This window comes from Haemorhous mexicanus, chromosome 22 (genome assembly GCF_027477595.1).
Source record: "Haemorhous mexicanus isolate bHaeMex1 chromosome 22, bHaeMex1.pri, whole genome shotgun sequence".
Lineage (NCBI taxonomy): Eukaryota > Metazoa > Chordata > Aves > Passeriformes > Fringillidae > Haemorhous > Haemorhous mexicanus.
In genome coordinates this window covers 11,423,470-11,434,765 of record NC_082362.1, presented here as the reverse complement: position 1 = coordinate 11,434,765, position 11,296 = coordinate 11,423,470, and positions in this window count along the sequence as shown.

The window sequence follows — 11,296 nt, the reverse complement described above, 5'->3', positions numbered from 1 at the left end:
TCAGATGAGTCCTCGTTGCCAGTGTTGGAGAGGCCGTGCTGAGATAGCTGGAGCTTTCTAGCTCATCACACAGCGCCCACAACTTGGCTGGAGAAAGGCCATCAAGACCATGTAGCAAAGGTCAGGCATGTTATGCTTGAAACTGCATCACTGGCCCAATTTAGTCCTTTTTAACACCACTCGTGTGGTTGGTCAGTGGATTTTGATAGGGTTTCTCCATGCTTGCAGTGATGTAAAATGGAACAGCTGGAGCCCACATCAATGCCAAGATGAGAGGATCTGGCACTTGCCTGGGCAGCACGTGGCAATGCCTCCTGGAGCCAAGGGAGACTAGTCTGGCCAATGCCTGCCCAAACAGCACCTGGGCAAGGCATAATGTTCAGCCAACGCATGAACAGGATGGAAAGCTTGCTGTGCATCAGCAGAACTGGGGAAAAGGTATTGGACCTAAATTAACGGTGCAGCAGGCTTTGCATCCAAACATCAAGAAATGTTTGGCATTGTTCCTAGTGCTCTGCCAAGTTTGTTTATGTATTTGTTTGTTTAGTAAGGAGAAGCTGCTTCGGAGTCTCAAAGGGGTAACTTTGCCCTTCGCCCAGTGGTTGAAAAAGTTTAAATGGTACAGTACAATTTTGCTGCATTCAACATGATGTGTACGAATTACCTCCAGATGCACTCACCCTTAGAGCAGTTGCCATGACAGTACATTCTAGTAAAACCCAACCAAATAAATAAGCAGACTCTCCGCCCACAACCACTGCTGCAAATGTGCAGCTCAAAAATTAAATGTTGCTTTTTAGTGGGGAAATAGCAAAGTGCTGCTGAAATAAAAACTGCCATTTGATTTTTCCATAAACTGCATATTGCAATATCATCAAAGTATGCCTAAAAGAGCTGAAGTGCATCACTTCTGATTATGATATTTGAAAGGAAAGACTAAGGAGGAAATAACTAGTATCTGTAATAGACAATGTGGCATTTGTCTTTTTCATGCATGTTTCACCTGAAATGAATTAAGCTAAATAAAAGAAAACAAGTCTTCTATCCCTGTTTATCAGTTCTCACAGCCAAAGGGGGCTTAGGACCATAAGAATTGGAAGTTGTTAGTAAAATCATAAAATTATAATTGAAAGGACAATGATGGATAATTGATGGGCAGAGGAGACCTCTAGGTGAAGAGGACAACGAAAGGGTTAACACTGCACTGAAAAAAGGGCAATAGTTAGCACTGGAAATTATCAGCTTTGGGGATGGTGAGTGGAAGCACACATCTACAGGGTGCTGCGACTTCAGCAGGGAAAGGATCTCTTGCTACCTAAAAAGTTGCTATAAGGAAAAGCAGATCAGTACTTTGCTTCCAAAATGAGCTCGCAAAATGTGACAGAGGATATCACACTAAGCAGCTGCATTAATGTATTTGTAGAGAGAAATACATTAATGTATTTCTCATTAATGAGAGATACAATCATGTTTGTATGATAAAGTTCTTGGCAATTCTACTCTCCTAGCTGAAGGAGCATTTACAGAATTTTTAAGGGAAGACTGAATATTTTCAGTGATGCCATGATTGCTGGTAAAGGCTGAAGGCACTGAAAAACAGCCCCAGACTCACAGGTGAAGGGTTGCTTAACTGAGGACTGTTCTTTGATGTGTGCTCAGTGCAGAAGCTCAGGTCAATGCTGCATTGACAGCTGTGGGTCATCAAGAGTTGGTCCTTGTCTCAAGACCAGCAGGATTTTTCAAATTCAGAGTTGTTGGCAGGGAAGCAAGATGATGTTTCCTGTTGTAAACTGAAGGGAATTGGACTCATGATTACTATTTTTAGAAAAATCCATCCCTCTTCCATGTCTCTCCTTTCTTTTGTCAGCTTTCCTTGAGGACAAATGTGGACAGGCCTCAGCTGAAGGATTCTGTCTTGCAGCCTTTTCCTTGGATACACACTGCCATTTCCTCAGTGTTTTGGAAAGTCAAGACAAATATCAAATTGTGTGAATGCACATAGGAAGTAAAAGTGGCTCTTAAGAAGCCACAGATTTGATGCCGGGACCCCGTCAACTATTAGCAGTTCCCTTTATTGCAATCATTCTGAGAAACTTCAAGCATTTCTTAGCAGTTACAAAGTTTCCCTTGCTAGAGGATGTGTCTGTGCTGACCCCACACATCTCCCAACAAGGGAGGTCTGCCAACAAGCTGGAAATTAGGTAGAAGCACCCAAATTTCTCCACATGCTGTGGTGACAAGTCTTGCAGCTCGAGAGGGCTCTCCAGTGGCTTAACCATTGCTTGCTACACATGGGCTTGATACAAGATGTAATCAGATTGCAGAGTTATCTTTGATGGTGAGATTGTGTTAAAACCTTTAAATAACACTGAACTGTGAAAAATAAGAAAAAATCTCTATGTGGAGTTAGGAGAAAGGTGGAGAAAAACTCTATAATCCATTAACTGGTCAAATCAAGTTGAAAGTAACACAAATTTAAAATATATATTATACCCTGATCATTCAATACAGGAGGGGTTTTACAGAGACAGATAATTCAGCTTTGGAAGGGAAAGGCAATGCCACAGGAGCAGAGCTGCAGCCTGAGGCTGGAGAAGTTGGCACTAACTTGTGCAAATCCTGTCCCAGAGGCTCTTTCACCAAATATTCGGCTTTTTAAGACCAATTTTTTAGCATACATAGGTATAAATCCAAGCAATAATGTTGTTGGTGAGCCTGAGGTGAGGGATGCAGAGGAGCTGGTGGGAGGCAGATGGTCCAGCAAGGCTTATTGTGAGAGTGCTGACTTGGAAAGTGCTCAGGGACAGCTTGAGCAGGGATCACACCATGGTATTTCTCCATTAATCCCACACTTTTTACCTTGCTCAAGTCATAATGCAGTAATCAGCAGGACTAATTCCATGCCAGTATGGAAGAGATGGATGCAGACACATGCATACCCACATTTCAGGTGCACATGTGCATCTACATCCATGTGTGTGCATTTTGTAAACAGAATGATGTGTGCTACAGAGGTAACATACAGTCTGCTGTCACCATTCTCTGATAAACTGAAAGCTTTCAGCAAACTATTATTGTATCTCAAAAGTATTTAATTAGCAATAAAACATTCATGTATGATTTACGTTCTTAGGTATTAAGAACCACCCAGCAAATGATGCTCTATCTGCAAAAGAGTTTCCAAAAGCTCCTATGTGGTCTGTGGCCAAAGTTTGAACAAGAATGTTGTAACAAATGTACCATATACTTATGTTTGCCTTAGCCCACAAGATCTACAGATGAGAGCTTTCCCTGTGTGCAAAGAAATCTACTAGAATTAAAATAACACACAGCTCTGTCACTTAACCATAGGTATTTTAGAAGTGTCTTTCCTAAACCCTTCAATATCTGAATTCCTGCAACATTCACCTACTAAACATCGATAGAGTCTATTTATTTAGCACAGTGATGCTCCAGAAACTGATGGGAGAAGCTGAGCATTCCAGCCTGCCTCACTAGGCTGTCACACACATATACTTGCAGTATCCATTGCTGACTTTTCAAGTAAAATGTTCCATGGATGCTTGGGGAAGGACATCTCGAGAGCAACCTGCAGCCTTTGTAAATAATGCCGCTCAGCCCCTTTACTTAGATGCTGTGGATTAATTTAGTAAAACAAATAGTCATTGAGACTGCAAGGAATGCTGATGCTTCAGCCTCGAAAAAGTTATCCGGTTATTGCTCGTGCCCAGGCCAGCTGGCGCACGGCTCGCAGAGGCAGATACTGAACGATGTAAGAAAAAGAGGAAATCCCCTCCTTTCTTTTGTGGCTGAGGAGCCCCTGTTGTAGCCAGGCAAAGTCCTGTACAATCCAGTAAAATATTACAAAAGGCCGTAATGCATATCTGAAAAGCTGATAAATCCTGCTCCCTCTGCCCTTCCCTGCTAATCCTCCTGCTGCCTCCCGCTTCCAGCGCGCAGAGCCGTAATCCTGCGCGCCCCGCTCGGTGCCGTGCCCGGGTCTGCGGCGCCCCGCTCCCTCCCCCTGCCCTGGCGGGAGCTCGCCCAGCCCCTCTCCGCGCCCCGCTCACCGCTGCCGCCGTGTCCCTCGAGGGGTCCCCGCGGCTCTCCGGGGTCCCTGCGGCTCTCCGGGGTCCCTGCGGCTCACCGGGCCGGGGCGCCGGGCTCCTGCGCCCTGCCGGAGCCGGCCGGAGGGAGCCGCTCCATGGCCTCCTGCGCCAACAGGCAGGATGGAAGCAGCGTCCGCGCTGCGCTGCCAAAATCCTCAGGCACAGCCAGTGCGCTCGTGTTTCATAACGCTCCCCTGCCCGAAGAAGCAGCCTCTTCTCTAAGGCTGCTTCACAGCAGAGCTCTGCAGCCTTCTGCAGCTGCCGACGTTTCCAGACCTACCCATTCCCTCTGCCTGGGTGTTTGTCCAAACGCACGGATGGCTGCATCGGCAGAGAGCTGAGTGGCAGCAGCAGCAGCGAGAAGCCCTAATGCGATCAGCTGAACGGATGCTCCGTGTTTGTTTCTCGTGCCTCTTCCCACTAGGGGCACATCCCTTCGGAGCTGCCCCTCTGGAGACCCGGACCCCTTCCCAACAGGTCGAGAGGGTCCCGGGAAAGAGAGTCCCTGGCGGCCTCCCAGCACCAGCTTGGAGATTTCGGGCAGAAAATTGTTATTCTGGGCACGGGTGGCTGGAAATAAATTATTTATAAATGTGAGAGCTGAAAGGCAGTTGCTGGTGTCCTCAGGATTGCCTGCGCTGCCACCTTCCCTGCATGTTCCAGCTCCATCCTGCTGCTGCTTCACAAGGAGATTGAGCAACTGATAATTATTCTTAAAGCATCTGCATTTCAATGGGTGCTGGCCGCACCCCTGCCTAGGGTTTTGAAATACCCTATGGTCTACACATACTTAATGAACCTGTGGAGATACATCTCTTGGAGTCAAAACAGAATGTGGTTATGAGACCAACCTTTGGTTCTTCTCTGTGCCAGAGAGTGTGGGTCAGAAACATCAGACCCAACACCTGCCTGGCTGTGAGAAAACAGCGCTCGGGGTTTCTTGGATGTGGGAAGAAAAAGGGAATTGGAATGCCATGTGAGGACTGATCCAATTTCCTCTCAGTATGCTGCACATTTCTTCATGCTCTGACCAGTCCCATGGACTTGAGTGATGCAGGGGTGTGCATCTGTTCATGCAGTGCACCCCATGAGTGGGGTCTGAACCCCACAATGGGATGCTGACACTATTTAAATGACACTTGGCTTTCCCATCTCCACATTGGAGAAGAGGAACCTGGTTGTTCAGCTCAGCATGAACAACTGAAGTGCTTTTGTTCTTAACCAGTGTTTTCTGGGACCTGATGGACTGATAGGGCTGCAATCCTAGAGTGATTTGGTGAATTTTGATTAACAGAAAATCCTGAGGCTTAGCAGTGTAACATTCAAATTTTAAAATAATGATGGGTGGAGGTCTATTCTCAACCCCAAGAAGTTGTGCATCTGTTCAATTGCAACCCATCCAACCTTCATGTGAGTGTACAGCTTTAAGTCTGTAAAATTGTGGAATTTAGTTTTACTGAAATTAAATTAATCAAATGTTAAATGTAATGACATTTTTAAATGTGCTGGGTTGGGGCCTAAATCAATAGAATTGCAGGACTGTGCCCAGGTGAAGCAGTGGCAGAAAATGCAGTCAGCATTCTCAGTGAGAAAAATGCACCAAATGTACCAAACTCCTGGCGTGGCCCACAGCACGTGCGCGGGCAGCAGGGGTGTGTGGAGGGCGGTGGGCAGGTACGGGCACTCGGGACCTTTGCTGCAGGAGGGACGGCTGGCGGGACGGCCGGGCCGGTAAATCCAAAGGGTGTTCTGACCAGGGTGCAGACATGGAAAAATGATACCTAATAATGCTAGGAGAAAAGGGGCAAAACACAGGGAAAAAAGCCTGTGTGCATTATGGTCATGGTGTGAAATTAGTCACTGATGGGAGAAGTGGCAGCTGGAGGCAGTCTGTGTCTCAGTAAAGTCCTGGGCACTTTCTTTCTCTGCTTGATGGTTCTGCATGGTTGTTGCACAAAATACAGCAAAGAAATTTGGAATGAGTGGCATTACTTTTAGAATCCTGTTGTGGGAGCAGTTCTTGTGCTAAATGACTCAAACTTTCAGTCACTTCAGAAAATAGTCTCAATTGTAACAGTAAGGATCAGTTCAGGAAAGTGACAGGTTTTGCCAGTGCTGTTTCAAGAAGAAATATCTGAAAGACTGTAGACTGTGTGGTTTCATAAAGAAATGTGATGTAGCAAATGGTCTTCTTGTCCTTTTCATCTAATAATCCTAAATACTCAGGGATTAGGCATTCCATGTAATGCCTACCTACAATTTTCAGCTATTTTATGAAAGAACTGAGCAAGCCAGCTGTTTAGTGACACCACTCTCTTTTCACAATGACTGTGTTTATAACATATGTGCCATTTTGGGTGTAACCAAGGGAAAACGGTGAAGTCGAATACGATAATTGACAAGCCTTCGCATGATCTCAGAGCACCCTATAAATATGCCAAGTGCCAGGCACAGAACATTTGTTGAAGATTGTGCAGATCAGTGAGGGATCTTACACTCCAAGATATCTCTCAGAGTTTGCTTTGGCTGTTGGAGTAAAGGCATGTGCTACAGTGGCAGTGCTGTGTGCTCTGTGCAAGTGTCACTGCAGCACAGGGGCTCATGTGCTGCTGCTGGCTCAGGTGATGGTGGAGGGTGGCTCAAAAGGGTAGAAAGAGGTGCTGGGAGGTGCTCCCATCTTTACTATTAGCATTCTTAGGTGTCTCAAACAACATTTAACTACAGTCTTTCTGTTAATGCTTTGTGCCAAGAGGTTTGAACCCAGCCCTCAGCACCAGGCAGCTCAGGACATTTTGGGGGCAGAGGCTGCCAGGAGACATTTGGGACAGTGTGAGGTTATGAAGTTTGGGGCCAGTTCTTTTCACCAAATGGGGGGAAATAAAACATCTCAGCTCTTTGTCTTGGATATACGCTTAGATTTTTTTCCAGCTCAACTCATAACCTAAATTAAGTGCATGTTGTGCCTAATTCCCATTTAGAACAGTAAAGGATGTAACAAAACAGCTCATGATTAGAAAAGTGCAATGATAGCCTTGTGGGGAGTTAATGGAATGAAAGCTCTGGACCCATGCAGAGTTGGGGGTTTTTCAGCCTAGAAAGGGTGGGTCCCAGGGCATCTGTTTTCTTCTTTCCACTGTTATATCCCTGGGCTATAGGAAATCCTGCAAAGCACTGCAGTGCGTCCAATGCGTCTGAGAACAGTGAATGTTAATTGAGAATTTTGTTTGCTGTTTGCCTTAGTTTTAGTAATATACATCAAATTATGCTTATAGTTGCGCCCACATAAGCCCAGAGCTCTCCTGCTGCAGCTACTGGGCTGATTTCAGATTTTCCTCTTCTCCTTGTTCCTCCATCCTCTGTCAGTGCAATGTCTCAATTGTTTTGCCATCCTCACTTCTTCCAAAGGCCCAGCTAGCTCTGGAGGCCACTCTGGGTGGAGGGTCCTGGCTCCACACCCCGTGGTGTGCCAGCTGTCCAGGCTTGCACTCCCTGTCCTGGGAGGGCAGAGCCATGGGCTCTGCCTCCCCCGAATTCGGACGCGCTGCTGCCAGCAGAGCAGGTTGCTTGGTAACTGCAGCCACATTTCAAAAATGTACCCTTTTACAGCCAGCTTCCCAAACTAATGTCTTTGAAAGGAAGAGTTGTTCTTTCAGGATCATTTTAATTTTGTTCTTTCTTTAAAAAAAGGGGGAAAAAAGAGCCTTTCAGCTCCAGATTTGCTTTTCTTCTCTCCTCTTTCCCCACATCTGGTACCACAAAGGGGAGCAGTGTCACATGCCCAGGAGCGAAGCCCTTTCTTCCTCCTCTGCTTAGGGTTCAGCTGTTATAATTTCTGACTTTCGGGCTGAATGGAAGGAAATGTTGAGCCCTTCCCATAATGTCTGTATTTGGCATCTTCTCTTTCCTGAGCATGGTTTTCCTCTTCTAAGGGTTCTATCTTTCTCTCTCTCTCCATGGCTGACATGTCAGTATGGAAGGTGGGACTGGTGTCATAGAAGTGTTTGGTGTCTGTTCTCAGCTCTTGTGACAGTTTGCTGGATGCTCCCGCTGGACATCTCGTGTGCTCCTCAGGCCTTGCAGTCCCTGTCCATGTGGGACAATCTTCATGCAGATTCAGTGCTGGTGATCTGGAGGCTGGAGGAAGAGCCCACAGCCATTCCTTGTGCACAGAACAATGCAAGGGGCCAGGATGTGCAGGGAGCAGCAGCTCCAGTGTCAGCACTGTGCTGAGAGGGCTCCAGAGCAGAGATGCACAAGCCCTGACCAGTGGTACCCTGACCTCTGACCAATGGCCTGTGGCCAGTAGTAGGACAAGTGAGATCATCCCTTGTGCTCTGAAGGTCAGTGCCACACCTTGGCTCAGGTGAGCCATGGTGCTGAAGCCATTCAGTGTGTCCGAAGAGCTGCGCTCGATCCGTGCTGGCTCCATCTGCTTGAGGATGGAAATGATCGCGTCACAACAACACTCAGTGTAGGCTGTCACTTTTTATTTCACCACTGCTGCCCCGTCACATAGAAACACAAACAACTGCAAAAGAAGTAAAACACCCAGAGAAAGAGGCTGCTGACACAATGGGAGTACGGGACACGGACAGAGCCTGAGAACTCAAGCTGGGCCTGCTGGGCAGAGAAACAGGAAAGCTGTGGTGATGAACATGGTGTGAAAACAGAGCTGGCAGAAATCATGGGGAAAGGAGTGAGTGCTGATAAATACTGCATTAATAACAAGAAAGGATGACTCACAGCTCAAGCTGACTGTATGCTCATCTATGCCTTCCCAGCAAGTTCAGAACCACGCACTCGTTACCGGGCTTTGTTCTGCCTGTTTGCTTTTAATTTCTGATTCTCTGTTCTGGATGGCTGCAGTCATCCAAACCTTTGGATGCATTAATATTTAAACAGGATGGGCAACAGAAGGCTGTGAAATGTCAGATGTGTCTGAAAATCAAGAGGGATTTGGAAGTAGATGATGGGTAGGTGGCTGTCTTAATTCAGCAGTGTAACAGCAGAGCTAACACAGACTCCCTCCTCTCCCTCCTCCCCTCCCACGTGCACTCACTGAAAGGAAAATAAAAGACATTTGCGTTTGTTGGCAGCTGGTGAGGCGTTCAAAAGGATCCTTATTGAGCAGATAAACAGTCATGTCTCTCTCCCTTTCCCCAAGTTCTGGGTTGATGACTAGTTTCTCTTTTTTTCTTAGTTGGATAAGGCTCTTCAAAACATAAGCATTGATGTAATAAATCAGAGAAAGGAAAAAGTGCACACTCACACTTCTGTATCTCACGGCCTGCTCAGGGCACGCAGAGCTGAAGTCAAATGGCAGCAGCTCAGAGCTGGCATTTTCAGAAAGCTGGAGTCAGACCTTCCAAGTCCACTGCTAGTGTCCTTTTAAGAGCTGTTCATTTATCGGGGCATTTCATATAATCTGACAGGAAATTATATTTACGATGCTTTTAGCTCCATTTGGGACATTTTTTTAACACTACTTCTGGGATGTAAATTATTTAAAAATCATCAATTTAGTTCTTCACATGAAGAGATGAAAGCTTAACTAAAAAGCTTTCCTGTACATAGCAGTCTTAAATTCTCCAGCAGATCTCTAGATTTTTGCTTAATTGAACACCTAAAGAATAAAAAGACCTTGGCCTCATAACAGTTTTAGAAGTAAATTTTAGATTTATTTAGCCCCATTGACTTTTGAAATACAACCACTAACAGCATCTGTTTAAGCAGCACCCTTGGGAATGGATAAAGTGTTTTATCACCAGGCATTAAATTCACCAAGAGAGCATTTTATGTACCCCTCTGCCCCTTGCACGGTTCTCCTGGCCACTCCAGCCCTGTGTTCCCAAGGGATGGGTACAGCCACAGGGAGGTGGCTGTGGCTGCTCTGGCCCAGCAAGGGGGTGGCCAGCCGGGCACACCAAGCTCAGGTGTGCCCAGGTCTGTCTCTGGCTGCAGCCCAGGGCAGTGCTTTGTGCCAGCCCCCAGCAGCCAGGCTGCTCAGGATGCCAGCAAGGCTTGTCCTCTGGCCTAACCTGCTGCTCACAGCTCCTCCTCAGGTGAGACTTTTGGTTGTGTGGGATTCCTTGTGTCTTGACAATCCTTTCAAAGAACTAATGTGAGCGATGACTAGGAAATACTTGAGCTCCTGGCAGATATATGATATATTTCAGCTGTAAACAACCGCAAAGCCCAAATATAAATGTAATTTGAATGAAAATTGAAAATAAAAATGTCTGTATGGATGCCATTTTCCTCCCTGAAAAAGTTCCAGTTAATAGAGTTCCAGCCCCAAACCAATCCACAGGAAGATGCAGGATGAAGCCACAAAACCAACTGCTCCCAGAAAAGGGGCCACTCTAATCTCACAAGGGAACTGCAGTGAATGGTTTTGACATTCTTTTAAAACCAAAATACATCAGTCATGCATAGAAGTATGGAAACTTGCTAAATATTCATGAATCTGGGATTTCCTTTGTTCCAGTTGTGCCTGGGGAGTATGGGATATTTCCTCCCTACCAATTACTGGCTGTTTGATCCCTGTCAGTGCAAATTTGAGGGCAGAGGGACAGCTTCACATCAAGGTGTTGTGCCTGATGCTAACCTTAAAATCAATATGTGAGCAGTTGGTAGTTGCAGGTGAGTGACACTACAGATGCAATGGAGACACTGGGATTCCCTGTTGTAATTAGCATTGATTCCCCTCTGGTTTGTTGTCTGCAAACTCATTAAATTGTGACCTGCAAGCAGGACTTGCATTTCTGCCTGGAAAAGTCAGTGGATTTGCTATCAGTTATTACACCCCTGAGGCTGCAGTTGTTTAAATGCATGTGGTGAGAGGACTGTTGAGAAATATTTCAAGAACTATAAAAGCAGGTTCCAAGGGTACTTTTTTTACAGCCAGAATCTGTTCTCTTGCCTAAATGTGACATACTAAAAAAGCAGCACTCTGTTTATCAAATCAGTGTGGAATTTCAATGCCTGCACTCATTGTTCCTGATGAATGGAGGGTGGCAGCAGGCCTTGTGGAGCTTACTTGGAGGCTGATTTGGCTCAGTTCTTGCTTTCTGTAGGAGAACTTAGCTCTTTTTTTTTTTTTTTTTGGTCCTGTTTTGACTTCTGAGTGATGCTGGAAAACCCAGGTCCAGCATGAGGTGCAACACATCAGAGGGGCTCTACAAGAT